The 11436-nt window shown below is 47.3% G+C and overlaps 1 long non-coding RNA gene across 1 annotated transcript; it reads left to right on the top strand.

The window, feature by feature from the left end:
* The first annotated feature begins 5485 nt into the window (after window positions 1-5485).
* LOC116217289 lies at window positions 5486-9827 on the top strand. Its single transcript, XR_004161650.1, has 2 exons — window positions 5486-6122; window positions 7022-9827. It is a non-coding gene; the product is annotated as an uncharacterized LOC116217289 (long non-coding RNA).
* Window positions 9828-11436: the final 1609 nt, after the last annotated feature.

The following is an 11436-nucleotide window of genomic DNA, read 5'->3' as shown; positions in this document are numbered from 1 at the left end:
GATCTGGGGCCGAGGATGGACACGCAGTCCTCACATTGAGAAAAAGATGCAGTGATTCCCTGTGCTGCCCAACACGGCATGGCCAGGAAAGGATTCAGTGTCCTATACAACTCAGCAGGCCCAAATCAACCAGAAGGAAACCAGTCTGTCTGGAAAATACACTCCTATTTCCCCACAGTACTCAATTCCCTGCCCCAGCCACGTCGAGCAATGTCCAGTCTTGGAGCAGTGGAGGCACCTTGAGAATTGATGGCTTTAAGTACATGTTAGCTTTAAGACCTGTCACACTCGGGAAAAGGAGACTGGTCTCATTCACTGTCCACAGACAGACTCCAAATTTCACATGTAATCACTTCTGTTGCATCTTATACTTCAAATTCGCAGCACAATGACGGTTTCCCCTCCTCTCTCTTCCAAAGGAGCCTGGATGTGTGGCTCAGATGGAGACATCTGCACGGGGTATGTTTGCAGTCAGAGTGGTGAGTCTGACCCATGTATCCTCAGAGGAATCCATGCTGTCAGAAGACAGTATGCCGTCACCACGTCCCATGACAGCACTGGGAAGCTGCCAGTACAGCGTGAAATCAAGTTCATAAAACCCGACTGTCCCCCGTGCTCTAAGATATCACCTAAGTGATGAAAGGCCAACCAAATGCTGAACTCTGATGCTCAATATGTAAACATGTTTAGAAATATGTTTCCAGCCTGAGGATGGACGTGGAATGTTGTTGCAGCAGTGTAATGCATGACTACCTATGCCAAGGAAAACAGATGCTCTCAATGTTGGTTGCTGTATATAGAATACATACTTAGGCTTTATGACAGCTTGGAAAAGTGCCGTGTACTGAATGGAAACTGCAGAGTAGATTGATTGTTTCTCAACTTCAAAATCAAAAAATGCCATGGCCAATGGGAAATGTGTTCAGTTTGTGGGAAGTATTAAAAAATTGGTGAGTTAGACTGCATTGTGTTGTTTCAGATGAATGCAGATACTGAAAACAAATCAAAGAATTTTAAAAAATGGGAACAGTCAAATAAACATCCTCAGCGATGATGTTTCCAGACTTCAGACCTGTGGTACAAAGCCAGTCTGGATTTGTTTATGCTGGAAACCGTCATATCCGAGTTGAGGATTATTGCATTCTCTTTCCAGAAATAGCCAGAAAATACAACCACTGAACATCATCTCTTGTACAAAGGTTATATCTGCTGGACAGGGCATACCGGAGCTCCTCAGACAGCTAATGCCCATGGGCTGATGTCACAGACAACGCTGCTTTGCTTGGCAGTGCACAAATATATATATTTTTTTGAGCAGAGGATACCCGGTATCTAATTAGCTGACAGAGATCTGGGGCAAGTAATTGACGTGATGCTTATTTCATTGTGATATAGCTGATTCCACACATCTTCCATCTCGGTTGCTGGAATTATTATTTCTTTTTCCCTGGTCCCTTGTAACAGGACGGGGTCTGAGCACACGGGGCAGACTGCCCAGCTGGAGACCTCCAGGCTGCTGCACCCTCCAAGAAAAAGGTACCAAAATAGAAAGCAAAGCAAAACAACCCACTTAAACACTTTTAACCAATTAACATTTGCTTTATTTAGGTAGTTCTTGGTTTCCCTTCCCCAGAGACAGGCAGGAGAGAGGCTGGAGCTGCACATCCCTATGGAGAGCTTGGGGACAGCTGGTGCTCGTGGGCACACGGCCAAGGAACCCCAGCACTGGAGCTTGGGTTTCTCGGAGCAAAAGGAAATGTGACATGTGGGTCTTGGCCTGCACTCCAATCTGTTTACCCCATGCTGGCCCACAGGAGAGGGATTTTTTTTTTTTTTTTTTTCTGGGGAAACACTTATTGAGATCAAGAAAGAAGTTAATAAGCCAAATGGAGACTATCTCACTTCGCTGTTGCTGCCTGGCTCCCTTCCAGCCTGGGCTGGTATGAAGTTACCCACTGTGACTCCAGAAAGCAGGAACAAAGAGCCCTGCACACCAGCTTTCCTAGCTGCCTTTGTTTCAGATTTGTGCCTATATCAGCCCAAAAGCTGGGCAGCAGCACGCTCAGCTGCAATGTCCTGTGCGGGAAACTCACTGCACAGCTCTCTGTGGGTGCTGCAAAACCAGGCAGCACTGCAAATTTGGCTGTGTGCAATGGCACTGCCAGAGCTTTGCCTCCAAGCGAGCAGCTCCAGGAGCAAAAATTCTGTCCAAATCAGAGTGGAGCATGTTGGCCAGCTCAAATGCAGGATGTTTATTCTAGAATCAATAGAATCACAGAATTGTTTGAGTTGGAAGGGACCTTACAGACCATCTGGTCCCACTCCCTGCAGTGCACAGGGACACCCACAGCTCCATCAATGCTCAGAGCCCCATCCAGGCTGACCTTGGCTGTCTGCAGGGATGGGGCATCACCGCCTCTCTGGGCAACTGCCCTGAGTGTAAAAAACTTTCTCCTTATATCCAACCTAAATCTCCCTTCTTTGAGTTGGAAACCATTTCCCCTTGTGCTATCAACTGGTGGGTCTCCAGATCATGCATCCCATGAGGTATTGAGCTCAAGCAGCTGCTCAGCCAGGGAGGGGGCACTGGGATGCCCCTCAACAGACTGAAGTTATTTTTCCTTTGTAAAATGATCTTGGAGTCAAAAAAACATTAGGGAGGGGGTTGGCTTTAATGACCTATTTGGGCACACTGGGAAGAGGTGTCTCAAAGGATTTGCTGGGAAGCACAGGCATCTCTGGGAGCCTTCCTGCCAAGGAGTTCCTCATTCGGGAGCTTGTGGTTATTGCTCATAGACAGGAGGACAGTAAGGTTCCTGTTCACATTTGCTTCACTTCTTTTTTTTTTTTATTTGATCAATCTATGAAACACTTTATATGGGCAGATGAGGTTAATCTGAGATTCGTCTCATAGCAGAACTGAGACAGTGGGTTGATGTGGTCTTTGCAGATCTGCTCATACAGGATGCACACTGAGATGTCCATAACTGCTACGTGAGATCCCTGTAGTTTTGGGGAACAGAGAGAACTGGGACTTTCAGGTTCACAATCAGACCTTTCTCTAATTCAAAAGAGCTAAACCACGTGCTTCCTTGTTTCTGATACACAGAGCTCCCAGCAAACCTGCTCTCAAATTTCCACACTCAGTGATGTTTGTGATTATCAGGGAAGTCAGCATTTGTTTCAAGGAGAATGACTGAATCAGGTTGAGTAAATTTTATGTGCTGATATCATCGTGTTTGAAGCTTAATGCCCACAGCCACACTAAAACCTTTGCTACCTACCCCACGCTGCAGTGCTGCTGCCTTTCTTCCACAGATGCTGCCCTTACAATAAAGGGATCGGGTGCCGTTCCTGGGCTGCGATGATACTTTAGTCAATGCATGTCTTAAATTCTGGCTCAAAAAAAGTGAAGTAATTTCATTTTAAAGGTATTATTATGCATTTTGAAATGATTGTTGAAAACCTTTAGCCCTTAACACTTGTGCACAAAGCACTTGCCCTCTCTCAGGCTGTCTGTATTGTGTTAAGGGCTATGAAGACCTCACCTGGGCCTCCTGCTGATGACTTTCCAATGGAGAGGGCCACTTAATGAGGGGCTGCCTCAACTTTCCCTTGTGTTTAACATGAAAAACCCCAACCCCTCTGCAGCTCTTAAGTCCTTTGCTGTGGAAAGGAGCTTATAAACTTGTTACTCAGCACTCAAGATCGCACAGTGAACTCACTCTGTGTTTTGCTATGTTCTACATGTGCGAGTTGAGCAATGAGATGCAGTCATGCAGCCATTTCTGGACAGAGTGATGACTTTGGAATTTAAAAATTTGATGGCAAATGATGAATCATCATAAGAATTCAAACCATATGACTGAAACGCTTTTCATGTTTTCCAGTATTCCCAGTGCTGTTTCATCTTTGAAAGTAATCACACAACAGAGTGTTACAACCTACTGCAGGGGACTTGCCATAGCAGGGGTTGGATTGGATGATCTTCAGAAGTCCTTTCCAACCCCTACAATTCTGTGATTACCCTTTTAATTGGGTGATGACCAATCGAAAGCCTTTGGAATCCTCCAGCTTCAAGACTTCAGCAACCACCAAGAAAAGTATGAACATTTTAGCTAGGTCTTGAATTATTTTCTCCGAAGAGAGGCTGATGTGTTATTGGTAATACACGAAGCTTTTGTCCGACCACAAAGCAGCATTGTAGCCATGGAAAACAACTGTATTTAATTTGCCATCACAACTGCATTTCTCCATGAATGATTATGAGCAACACTCTGGTTGCACATCTGTGTCTTTTGCGGTGATCGTTTGCTTATTTTTATGTTTTGCTATATCTAGGCAACAAAAGGAAGCCTGAAGAGCTTTTCCTTTTAACAGTTACACCAGGTTTGTTTTCATAACCCTCTTTTACACTTGACGGTGCACTGTGAGCATCTGAGAAATTTCCTTTGCTCAAACTGCAAAACGCCTCGGACGATTAGCACCGTCTATTCTCACCCTCATGAAATCCTTTCTCCATTCCCATGGAAAATGCAGCATCACTTCTGAGACCTAGATTTGTAGATTGAAAATTCCCATTGTAGTCAGTCACAGCCTAAATCGTCAGATGGGCCTTTGGCTCAGTGTAAGAGACAGAGGTTCGGGATGAAACATTTAGCAATTGATTTTTTCTATTTCCCAAGCACTCAGGCTTTGATTTAGAAGCTCTGTTCCCATTGCACAGCTCAGGACTAGCTGCTGCTGGGACACACACTGAGCAGCAGCACCAAGGAGCGTGGTGGGATGGGGAGCAGCCCAGTGCTCCATGCTGCTGCAGCAGGCTTTACTCTTACAAAAATCTCCTCTTCAATCAAAAATATTTGCAATTTGGGGGATGTTCCTGTGTTTCTTTAAAGCCTACCACTTCTATGGTAATGTCAGAGTCAGAAATGATTCTAGATTTTTTTTCTGGAAAAAACTGTTCTGAGAATTTTCTCTGCCCTACTGACTCTGAGGAACCCTGGGACTCCTGCTGTGATCTGACATCGTGCCTGCTTGTTGTTCTGCCCAGCAATCTATAGATTCTGCTCTGCTGCTTTCACGCATGGCTGGAAAACCATTTACTCCGTAAAACTCCCACATTCCAACTGGAGAAAGTCACAGCTATTCTCATTTCCAGAGACATGCTTCCGACAAACAGCCCCATTCCATGGGCTGTGATCCAGACCCCCTGCACCATGGGTACCCCCTTCCCCAGGGCACAGCTTGGGTCTCCCAGGGGTATCTCTGGTTGGGGAGAGGAGCTGGAGGAAGGTAGCTCAGCTCTGTTACCTCCAGTGCTGCTCTGTGCCTGCTGAGAACCTGGCCCTGTGTTTCCATTCTGACTCCTCCCTTCCTGCCTTTCCAGGCCACAAGTTCCCAAAATATCCCCTGTCCCTCATTCAGGGAGGCAGAAGGTAGCGCTGACCCTGATCTGTTTTGCAGACAGTGGCTGCTCCTCTCCGCCCCCTCAGAAATTCTTTATAAACAGCTGTTAAGTGAAGAAATCACACCAAGATGGTTGATTTTTATTTTATTTTATTTTGTAGCGTGGCTACAAGAGGAGATTTGGGCTTTCCTCTGCTGGGTTTACATCCAGTAGATGAAGAATGGCAAAGGACCGTCCCTTGTGAGAGCCTCTCCCTTGCAGGAGCCAGCAATGCACAAAGAGCTGCTGTAAATCAACCTGGCAGCAGCAATAACATCTGACAGTGCCAAAAGAGCCCCTCGTTGGCTTTGCTGTCTGGAAATGCCTGGCCGATCGCAGGGTTTGTATTTATGCTTCTTGGTAATTTGTCCATACATCAGTTTATTTATAAGCAGAGCACTTGCCCAGAAAGGGCTGTGTTTTCTTTGGCCACTCCAAGGGTTTCTCTCTGTTTGGTTTCCAAAGCACACACGTGGAAAGTGGAGGAGCGAACTGCTGCACCAGGAAGAGTTAGTCATTTGTCCAGGATTATTTTTCCAGGTGGATTTTATAAGAAGCACAAGGCAGGAGGAGGTACAGCGCAACAGAGTCAGCTACATGATGTGCAGTTCTGCCCCATCCTTTAGGAATGATCCCCTCAAGTGTGAGAGGACCAGAAGTGAAGATGATGAAGGTAAAGTGGGTTAAAAATGCACCTTTGGTTTTCTTTCCATGGGAGGGAGCATTCAATGTGCTGTAGGATAATTTGGGGCTGCATCTTCTCTGTTATGCAGCAGAACATAACTTGGTCCCAGTGGCTGGTTCTCAATAGGCTGGTGATGACACCAATCAAATATATTTTCAATCTGGGAGCAGCAGCCCAATTGCCCACAGCTTTTGGACCTGCCCTGGGTCCCTCATGAAGGCAGAGGCTGAGAGCCTGACTCTCCAGGACATTTAGTGGGGCCAACGTGGCTGTTGCCAAAGCACTGGGAGCAGCACCAGTGAGCTGGGAGAAATCGTGGCCACATGCAAAGTGGTGGGAATGTTGCCACTGCTTGCATCAGAGCCAAAATTTCAGCCTCTGTCTGTGTGATGTGGCTGAGAGCCAGGGCCTGGCGCAAGCCCATCCCAGTGACTTGCTGCACACCCAAGCTGGGAGCTGCTGGCTCCTGAACATGCTGGTAACTGGTACAGAGCAATATTGGGGTGTTTAGATGCTGAAATGGAGGTAACTATCATTCAAAGAACCCCAGGTATCTACATGGGGCTGAAAGACCCACAGGGTCCCCTTTGGGATCCATCAGGGCATCTCTGCATACAAATAGAAAGTTGTGGCTGAGCCACTGAGTCTTTTGTCAATGGGAAAAGTTCATCACTGTAGAGTGGTATTTCTTCCCTCTACCATGGATAAGTGCTCCAATTCACAGCACCAAACCTCCAGCTCTGCACAATGAAGCTGACCAATGTTCAGCCAGATCTGAGCTTTAATTCAAAGCCCAGTTTCAGAGAATGGCTGAAATGCTGGAAACTTGTTTCTGTGTTCCTCTGTGGGCTTCCTCTTCAACCTCATCCTCCCTTTCCTCCTTGCAGGGAGTCAAAAGTCCTCCTTGGGGGGTTTGACATCTGTGTTCAGGCTCTTGAAGCACACGTTCAGCCACTTGCAAGGGATGCAGAGCCAGCTTGGCTCTTGGCTGGGCTGGCTGAGATCCAGAGCTGCTGACCAAAGTGGAGCTGTGCCAGACAGACAGGAACATGGCTGAAGTCTGTGATTGCATGGTATCCTGTTCTGTCCGTGCCCCTGGGCTGATGGTTCACCCTCATACAAACCAGGTCACTTCTGCAGGAGTCCAACACTTCTCCAAAAGAGAACCTGGGAGGTAATCCAATGATGACCACTCCCTGAGATGAATGCAGCAGTGATAAACCCTGCTAGGCAAATACAGACAGCCTCTTTGTATACAGTGAGAAAAGTCATGGAAATAGAGAATACAGCGGGAAGAAGATCTTGACTTTCAGTAAATCACTGGCTCTGAAATTTCTTCAGGATCCTATGTTGACCTCTGGAGAGAAACTTGTGCACTGAGACACGGTGAAATGGCTGCATGCAAAGGTGGTGAGGCTCTGTATGTTGCTGGTTTGGCTCTCTGAGACTGCAGGAGTGAGCAGAGAGCACAGCTCAAATGCCTCATGCAGGATGTGGAAGATGATAGAGCTTTTGTAGATACATAGCCCTAGAATTATGGCATAATGCCAGACCAGGGGAAACCCAGATGGCCACTGAGATGCCCAAGAGCATTTGCAGTGAAAAGGCAAAGATGGAAGAGCCAGGGAATAAGAGCTGATGGCATGATGTTACAACCACAGGCACTCCCAGGGCAGCACATGGAGGCTGAGCTCGGGTCTCCATGTGCCTGAAGGTTTGTTTTGGGGACAGAAATAACAGGATAAATTGTTTTGAGGATGAGCAGGTGTGCTTGAGAGTAGCTTTTTTTTTTTTTTTCCCCTAAACATCCCAAATAAGGGACACCATTGACACCATTTGTCTACGCTTTGGCTGCTTCTCCCACAACTTTGGCAATTTCTGTCTCAGTGCTGGGCCTGATGCCTGGACAAAGGGTGAGCCTGCAGCTTGGCAATGCTGATTGTCCTGTCTCAGCATGGATCTCTCACTCCAGCACATGCCCCAGTTCTTCGTACAATCACAGCAGAAGTCTCTCCTCTTGCACTGACCCAACACTCTGGTTTCCAAAGAAGTTTGGGTTTCTCATCTCAGCCAGTCTCTGCTGGCCCTCTGCTGAGGGTATAAATCCCACACTGATGCTATTCTGGAGTTTACTGCTGCTGTATATGTTACCAGGGGATGCTTATATCATTTTCTGCTCAGTCCTATTTAGGACACTTCTTATTTTTATAAAGGAAGCTCAAAGTCGAACTCCTCCCCAAAACTCCTTGAGAAGTGTATTAAGGTGTGACCTAATTTCTTACAAGTTCTTCCATTGGGACATATTCTTCTCCACATCCTCCTCCATCCACTGCAACTCCACAGGGAGCACATATCAGTTGTGTTCCCATCAGCTTGGGGATCTGCTCCATCCCTCCTGCTCCCACCAGATGCCCTAATTATGTGTGTGTTGTGAGCAGGTAAGTGCTGTAGGGGATACTGTGAAGGTGAGCTGGATGATGTGACCTCCCTTTTTTTCCTGCCTCAATGATAACTTGAAAGATTTCTTTGCCTTCTGCTGTTTCCCTGCATTAGTGAAACTTCCCATATAAGAGCAGAGCTGGACAAGAAGGTAAGAGCAGAGAGCCTGCAGGGTAGGGATTGGCCTTGGAGGAAGCCTGGTGGACACCTGGAGGTGATTTGCTATTGGCAGCCAAGTGGCTGAATCCCACTGTGGAAGAGTAATGACCTTCATGGAATCATACAATCATAGAATCACGAAGGTTGGAAAAGACCTCCATGCCCAACACCAACCCATCCCACCATGCCCACTGACCACGTCCCTCAGAGCCACATCTCCACAATGGCTGAACACATCCACAGATAGTGACTTCCCCACCTCTTGGCCAGCCTGCACCAGTGCCTCGCCACTCTTTGAGAGAAGATTTTCTGGATCTCTAAGAACATCTTTTGTCTTGCAGTGGGTTTCTTCCTGGCTCTTAAAGGAAGAGATGGCCTCACTTTACATCATCTGTGTCCCAAACCACCCTTTCAGAAGAGACTCTAGCTGTCTAAGATGTGCACTTAGGCAATCTTCACTCACAAAATAACTGTTTACATTGTATTTAGATACTAAATCTTGATTCACTCCTGGTTTCTACCTTAGTTTGTCCGTTTCTGCAATGAAGCAGCAGAAATTGCTCCAGTTCTTCCAACGAGGCTTAGACCTCAGACATTAGCAGCCCCTTCCTGGCCAATATAATGTGCCTGGTGTGCCTAGAGGGCAAGAAGGACCGTCCCACTCTGCAGGCAGGAAAGGGGTATGGAGAGGGCCCTAATTATGGCTAATCCCACCTGTTAGCAGCTGCCCAGATGCAGCAGGAAGACACTGGGTGGTTGAGAGACCAGAGACATCACTGAAGAGGAGGATGGGGATGTGCTGGGGGTCAGAGCTGCAGTCCTGAGCAGTCTCCTGTGAGTCAAAGATGGGCACAAGGCCCTGGGTTGGATGAAGCCTTGATCCACGCTGGCAATGCAGTTCCCTCAAACTCCCAAGAGTGCTGCAAGCGTTTACATACAGTAGCACCACTTCTGCCAAGATAATATCTACAGTAATATGACAAGGCAGCAGAATTTAAGTGGGTGTATGTTGCCTCTCTTCACCCTGAGCAGTTTTTTCTGCTGATAGGACCTTGCTAATTTGCTTCCATCAGAAGAATAAATGAATCAACCGAGTCAGCAGTGCTCTCCTGTTTTCAATTTTTATTTGTTTTGCTCTGATTGTTTCTCTATAATTCCCTGGGTAAAAATGATTCAAACAGAGAGGCATTTCCACGTTTGGAAGTCCCAGGCTGCCTCTCCAGAAAGCACAGTGCCCTTGGAACCCATCCTGCCCCTCACAGGTAGGTCTCCAGCCCCCCTGCTGGTTCCCCCACACCACACATGGCCACAGCGTGTCTGCTGAAGATTTTCACCCATCTGAACCTCCAGGAAGGAGAAGATCCTGGGAGATTTTTGCTTGCATTCTCAACTCCCTGGTTGCATTGTCAGGCTTGGGATGACATGTCTGGGTGGCAGCTTAAGCAAAAGAAAACACAAAAAGCTACCAGAACTGGCATGAAAGGTTTCTTGCACATCTGAACTTGTTGATTGGATTGTGACAGCTATGCAGCTCATTACAAGCACTGCAGGCAGTGGGTGGGCAGTGGGACATGCGCTGTGCCCATTCCTGATGGCCCCATCCCCTCATGCATGCCGCGCATTCACCATTAAGGATACACAGATGTGCCACCTCATCCCCATAGAGCTGCAGACTGGGAGCTCAGCACGAGTCTGGCATGAAGAAATGCCTTTCCTGCAGTGCTGAAGAAAGACATCAGCAAGACCAGGATAGCTGCAGAAAGCAGCTCTTTGCTCAGTCTTGACTGCATGAATGGGTATTGCACTCTACCCCCCTCATGTCGTGACAGCAGGCATGGTGACATCTGCCCAAGTGCTCCTATAGGCATGCATGGGAATGGAGGGAGGAAAAACCAGCCATGGGGACAAGGCACTCTACCTGACAAGGTCCTTGTTCCTAGCCCATCTGCCCCAAGAGATGGGCCTCATTCTCCATCCAGCAGTTCCTTTGATGCAATTTGGAGCCCACATTCCCTTTTATGGCCTCAGCTACATGAATGTGAGCTGGGCAAAGCTGCCTGAGTCTGAATGTGTCCAGCATGGAAAGGGATGATCACTGCCATGTTGCAACTTTCCAACTCTGAAACAGGGAGTTGGTGCCAGAGTGAATTTGATTTTTTTTTTCCAGGATCTGTTTGAGATGAAAGTTTCCTGGTACGCGCAGTCTGCGCTCCACTGAAGTTCAGCTGCACTAAAAGATATTTATGATCATTTCCCATTAAGTCAGAATCTTCCAAAAGACAGCAAGAAAGCCGTCTTGATAGTGTGAGACAGAATCTCTTCTCTGCATCAGAATCTCTCCCCATTGTGACCTTGTGTGACAAGGGCCTACAGATGCTGGGTCTTTTTAATTTGCAGAGTTAGGAGCAGTAGGCTATCACAGCTTGGTTGGAGAGGAAGATATGTGAATTAAAGGACCTGCCGTGGGACCAGATTCCTGGCAACCAGCCTCTGTGATGTCTGGGCCTTTTGTAAAGCACTTTCTTTTCTCCTCCAGGGCTTGGAGCTGGAGGGAAACATGCAAACATGAGCCGAGGTCAGGGCAGTGGGAACAAATACAAGGGTCCAACCTGGAGCCCTGAATTACAAGCGCCTCGCTGTGCCTGAGGATGGAGGTGTACTTGAAGATGTTGAACTGGGTGTATGTCTGCTTCCCAGCCAGGCA

The sequence above is a fragment of the Meleagris gallopavo genome, chromosome 19 (genome assembly GCF_000146605.3).
Source record: "Meleagris gallopavo isolate NT-WF06-2002-E0010 breed Aviagen turkey brand Nicholas breeding stock chromosome 19, Turkey_5.1, whole genome shotgun sequence".
Taxonomy (NCBI): domain Eukaryota; kingdom Metazoa; phylum Chordata; class Aves; order Galliformes; family Phasianidae; genus Meleagris; species Meleagris gallopavo.
Note: the sequence above shows the minus strand (reverse complement) of the source record. Positions and strands in the feature narration are given on the sequence as shown.